The sequence below is a fragment of the Myxocyprinus asiaticus genome, chromosome 23 (genome assembly GCF_019703515.2).
Source record: "Myxocyprinus asiaticus isolate MX2 ecotype Aquarium Trade chromosome 23, UBuf_Myxa_2, whole genome shotgun sequence".
NCBI classification, from domain to species: domain Eukaryota; kingdom Metazoa; phylum Chordata; class Actinopteri; order Cypriniformes; family Catostomidae; genus Myxocyprinus; species Myxocyprinus asiaticus.
Genome location: NC_059366.1, coordinates 31,536,742 through 31,543,486, shown reverse-complemented (window position 1 = coordinate 31,543,486; position 6,745 = coordinate 31,536,742).

Below are 6,745 nucleotides of genomic sequence, written 5' to 3'. Positions count from 1 at the left end.
CTTAGGCAGTGTATTGCTGCTGTGTTGTGCAAACATGAGAAAGGAGTGCATATATTTGCAGAATTGGAATGTTTGTGTGCCCCTCTGCATCTGAGCCCCAACTTAATATTTGTTTTGTACTGGATAATAGAGCCTGTGTGTGTGTTCATACAGTTGCAGAATTTACCTATGTTTCTATTTAAATTGGGCACAAAATTTCATCTGACCTATTGATCTGAACTAAGTCACAACAATAGACAAACTGTATGTTTAGACGTTAAAACATATCAATGTGTGACTTGTCTAATGTTATAAAGATCAGATCAAATTCTATGACCAGTTTACACAGAAATCCAAGGAAAGGTTCACACATTGGATGTGTGTTTGTGTTTTATGAACCCTGATACAGTTGCTGTGTAGCAAAATACAACAATGCTCCATATAATCACAAACAGTAGAAAAGCAGTCTTACAATATGCCCCTTGTAGGGTGATATCAGTGCAATTTCTAGTCCGTAATAACTATGAATCTTTTTGCGTCTATAATTTCAATCAGTCTGTGAGAAAGAATAGATGACTTGTTATTAAGGGCCCAATATGATGAATCTATATAGGTTTGACCACTGAAGGTGACCACTGTCTCTCATTCACACACATATACTGCTCCATGTGTCCAGCTCTTCTTGTGTTATTGGAGTGTGGGTAGTCTGTTGCCTTAGAAACCCCTCTGTGCTCCCATAATGACTCCACTGGGTGTTAATGTGTGTCTGGAGAGAGAGTGAGAACTCTTTGTTTGGAACTCAGCCCATCTGGTGATTGCAGGTACCAAGAGCACCTTTTGATTTCACTTGTACTGGAGTGATTTGTGATAACCTTTTCATTGGTGATATTAAGAGTTTAATCACAACAGCATTCTGGTTCATAACATGGTTTCTCTTTTTTTTTTTTTTTTTTTTTTTGGTGAAAGCAACATAACTAAGCAGGTCAGCAGAACAAAACAAAAAAAAACAAGACGTATTTTTAGTTGTCCTAATGTTTTGAGGTGGATAATTTATAGATCTTCGGTAAATTGGTGGCCATTGCTAACAAAGCTGGCTGGCTGGGAGGAGAATTGCTCTGTTAAAAAATCTAGTGAGCTGCTGACAAAGGCAGCATTTAAGGCATCATAGGTGCTTACCTGGATATTCTAAATATTATGCAGCATAATTATGCTGTCTTGTAAGATACCTTCTTGGTAGACAAAGCTAGAAAAATATGGATTATAAAAATATTTCTTGTTCCATTCAATCCATAAATGGGGTATCAATAAGAAAATGGAAAGTGGTTACTAAGAAACCAGTTTAGTCTATTTCAAAATTAATTTTAATTTGTGCAAGCTATGTATTTTTGTGGTTATGTAGAGTTGTCAGCTTAGTAACATGTTAACGGCAAAGTCTAAATCGATTCAAGTCCGCTGTGCACTTTCGGTGAGGAGTGCTATTTGTTTGACGCATTGAGGCCACATTAACACCAATATATTTTTTGTTTGAAAACGCATTAATTTCACTACGTTTACGCCTCTCACCCACATTATGCTGCCTTCTTGCGCTATCGGAATTATCCTTAGGGTTGCCACTTTTGAAGTTTGTAAAATATGGGACTCGAGTTGTTTAGGCAAAATTTTCAACAAATATCAAGGTTAAGTTAAAAATCTTGAACGATTTAACCGTGACACCATCTGAACAGCTTTAATATGGTCCCATATTGATTCGTGACGGGACGCATCATTTCATCTTTAAAGTATTTTACGGGACGGGTGGCAACCCTAATTAAGGGGCGGTCACAGTAGGCTTCGAGCATGTGAATCTTTTTCAGACAACGCAACCAGGATATGATGTCACGCTGGAGGGCTTCTGGTGTAAGTAAATAATACATCACAAATAACAAATAATAATACATTTAAAAATTTTAAAATATATTGTCTATTCACTTTTCACATGAGCTTGCGTTTCTGGCTTCCTGCATTTGGATGAGCTTGAATGGAAGTGAATGGATCGTGAAGTGTTGTGTGACTTCCTCTATCCTACTTCCCACTTCTAAAGTCATAATTACGAGCACATCACGTTCATGTGCTTTGTTTTAGGAAACATGCAGGCTCTAGGTTCTTTCATGTATATGTCTTGGGGAACTCTTATTTTGACACCGTAATACATGCTAGCTAACTGGCTGAGGATAATGGAATTTTGGTCAAATACGTGCTATTTTCTCTGTAAATATGTACAATAAACATCAAATAGTTCCTGATATACGTAAATGTATACGACTAAAAAGGTAAGCGATAATATGATTGCTGCATTTAAAAAAAAAAAAAAAAATGTATTTAACCATTCATCACTGAAACTGGACTCTCGTCCACCATGTTTACTTAAAAAATAACTATCGTCAGTTTTACTCAATTCTCCTATGTTCATATTACTCAAATGTATGTAACCAAGGGAACTTAAATTAACTGACTTGATTCAACTAAAAAAAGTGTCTTGTCAGTTTTACTTAATCCAATTCCATTGGGACCACTTGAATATATTTTTGCTTGGTTAACTGAAACTGGGCAGAGGATTTGTAGTTTCCAGCATGCTTTGCATGGGACTTGACAGGGAGAGTAATTAATTTCTGTTATGTTGTTGTTTTGGGGCTTGCCATTATGGTGAAGAGTGGCGCTTGAGCCTAAGTTGAGGACCAATAATCAACATATTACAAACATTGCTTTATCCATTGAGCTATTGCTGTGCTAACCATAGCTTAGCGACCAAGTTGCACTCAATAGTGCTTCCCACCAGCATGTGCTTAGCAAGCTAACATTTCTTTGTCACTAGCTAGCACATCACTTAAAGTGTTTTGTGTGAGTTGTTCTGGCATGTTAAATTTTGTTGGGTTTACTTGATTTAGTTAGGTTCCCTCTACTTGAAGTATTTAAGACATGATGTGGAATCTCTGTGATTGAATCAAGTTCAGCCAAAGAGTGTTTTTTTGAGTGTTGAATGTTTACGTCTTCTCCAAACTTGGAAACTCGGGTATCAAAACTATCTCAGAGTTTCCCAGTCATTATTACAACTTGAGTGGATATTGTTTAACTTTTGAGTAGGACACTATTTACAAAAATTCTGAATACATGAAGGCAGCAGTAGAACAGTGTTTTCCTGCACTGAAAAGAGCATTTAGAAAATGCAATCTGTTACCACATACTTGGACAAAATTATGCCATTAGGAAACTGAAAACCTTGCCTATTTAGAGCATTCCAAATCAGTCACTTTTATGGGGTTGCATACTTCCATTTCAGTTAGGATGCTGCCTTTGGCCATGTCCATACCAATCCAGTAATTTTGCTACATTTACACCTCATTCACACTGGAACAACATTTTTCTCCACTGAAAACTAAGACTTTAGAAAATGCTCTCCATAACTGCATACTTTGGATAATGATATTTATTTTGGAAACTGAAAACAGTGGTTTCAAACTTAAACAGATCATTGTGGACGTGGCCTTAGGGGCAGTATTTTAAGACGGCGTGTCAATTTAAAAGCAATTAAACTTAAAAATGCATCTTGAGAAACCCATGTTTTGTTCCATTCCACAGCACTCTTCTTCATTTAATTTTTTTTTTTTTTAATATACATAAAGCGTCCTGTTTGAACAGCCCCTTAGAAAGCAGCTGACTATGTAAGCAGTACACAGCAAGGCAGCTCACTTAGTTTTGGAACAGAGCACATTTCTCAGAAACTGACAGTTCTTACCAGAGGGTATTGTTTCCCTATCCCCAAAGAAGCCAAGCAACTCATCTCAATGACAGCAAGGGACACGGTTAGGGGGCACTTCCCTCCCAGCTAACAAGCCCTGAGTTTTGTCTAAAAAGCAAAGACCAGATTTCTCTAACAGCCAAAAATACATAGATGATGGTGCACAAAGATTCAGTTTATTTTCAGATGAGTTGCCTACCTCATCTCTCAAAGATCTGTAAGTCTGTGTTGCGAGAAGAACAGAGTTGCATTGATTGTCTGGAAACTGAACTCCTAGATACAGGAGAAGTGAAAGGGTTAACAGGTTTCTGAGTGTTTCTATGACAACACAGATGAGACTGATTAGCACAACAGTTTGGAAGAGGCTGTCAATTCAGTATCCAAAAATAACCACACAGAAACCAGACCAAAAGAGATGTTAAGGAAGGAGAAGAGGTCAATTATTGATAGAATTCTGCACAGACATCCAAAATGCCCCAGTCAGATAACCTCTCACATGGACAGAAAATTAAATGCTATTTTCCAACCAAAATGGATCTTAATGGTAATCTGCACACCACCTGGCATTTTCTTAATGCACAAAGAAGACAGATGCTGAAGACAGATTTTTTGATTGGACATTCATTGTGTGTCTGTCTCTGTGTGTGTGTGGGTGGGGGGTATCTTTCTGTCTGTCTTTGTGGATACTGCCATCCATGGCAAATTAACCCTTTGATAGAGAATAAATAGGGTGAGGTGTGAACAGTCCATGTCATTATTCCAATTCACACCCAGACAGAGAGAGCAGGAATAATTGTATTTAGTCGTTCTTTTTGTGTTTTAATTTTCAGTGTCATATCTGTGATGATATAGCTTTGTGAATCGGAGTAGATGACCTACAGTATAACACATCATTAAATCACAATCCTTGGATCCAGGTGACACTGAATTTTTTTTTTCTTTCTATATTTAGGCTTGTATTTGAAATGAAAACAAAAAAAAACATTAAGGGGGTCCATTTAGCAGACACAATGAAGAACAGGATGTGAAAGAAAGGTAAAGATGGAGAGAGAGAGATTGATGGGGAATGTTATTTCTAGCTAGATGGCACGTGCTTGTGTTTTTAACCAGAATAATGGGCGCATGGCAACAGCTGTAACCATAGTGATTTTTAAAGTAACCGGGTGGGATTATGGCAACAGTGCCAATACTGTAAGTTAATCAGGTCCACAGTCACTGATGAAGTGCTTGTTGGTATCAGACCCTGTGTGTTTCTTTGATATTATGTAAGAACAAAATTGATTTCACACATGTGAGTCTCTTGCTCTCTCTCTCTCTCTCTCTTTCATTGTTTCTCCTGCAAGTGCTCTACAGGGCTTCCGTACTTACAGAAATCTAATGCAAAATTCCATTGAACAGGAAATGCATAAAACAGTATAAAGCTTGATAGAGTGGGCTCAATCATCACAACACATTCTGCAATTGTCAGTGCTGTTTGCCTAGAGTGATCATCAAGACTAAGTTGTTACCATACCCACATATTACCTTCAAAAAGTAAAAGCTAAAATCTTAAAGAAAAACTTCAAGCCCATGTCCATAAAGCCTGTTCAGAGTTTTGGTGGGTACAAGTAATTGTGTATTGAATTGCGTTTGAATGCAGTTGCTTTCTAAAGGTCACTCTCATTAGCCGCGATGCCTGCTGTTTGGTGATACATTTTTAAATGGCCCCTGTACAACTTGTAGAAAAAAGGATATAACCCATTATCACTACTATTTGTTGCAATTCACATTTGATCTACACACAACAAAACTGCCTGTACAAGATAATTTAGTGAAGTATTAGAATCAATAATTCAATTCACTTCAGTTAACAAGTAGAAAACTGAAGAAATGTGACAAATGGGTAAACATAACAGTAACACTTTGCAATAGTTAGTGTGAACTAACAATGAACAATACTTTTACAGCATTTATTAATCTTGGCTAATGTTAATTTCTACACATACAAATAAATTTTAGACATTAAAAGTTGAAAATGTTAACAATAGGAACTAACAGGAACAATAGTATTTTAACACTTTTCAATAATTAATAAATAATAATATATTAGGGGCTAGTTCACCCAAAATAAAATTTTATATATATATATATAAACAAAAAGAAGTTTGGAATGATGAAACAAATAAGAATTGACTTCGTATATCCACTAATATATATATATATATATATATATATATATATATATATATATATATATATATATATACACACACACACACACACACACACACACACACACACACACACACACACACACACTGGCAGCCAAAAGTTTGGAATAATGTACAGATTTTGCGGAAGGAAATTTGTACTTTAATTCACCAAAGTGGCATTGATCTGATCACAAAGTATAGTCATTTACAGCAGCCATCACTCCAACACCTTATCCTTGAGTAATCATGCTAAATTGCTAATTTGGTACTAGAGAATCACTTGCCATTATATCAAACACAGTTGAAAGCTGTTTGGTTCGTTATATGAAGCTTAACATTGTGTTTGTTTTTAAGTTGCCACAGTATGCAATAGACTGGCATGTCTTAAGGTCAATATTAGGTCAAAAATGGCAACAAAAAAAAAAGAAACAGCTTTCTCTAGAAACTCATCAGTCAATCATTGTTTTGAGGAATTAAGGCTATACAGTGCTTAAAATTGCCAAAAAAAAAACCTGAAGATTACATACAAAGGTGTACACTACAGTCTTCAAAGACAAAGGACAACTGGCTCTAACAAGGACAGAAAGAGATGTGGAAGCCCCAGATACAAGCAAACAAGAGGATATATACATCAGAGTTTCTAGTTTGAGAAACAGACGCCTCTCATGTCCTCAGCTGACAGCTTCATTGAATTCTACCCACTCAACACCAGTTTCATGTACAACAGTAAAGAGAAGACTCAGGGGTGCAGGCCTTATGGGAAGAATTGCAAAGAAAAAGCCACTTTTGAAACAGAAAT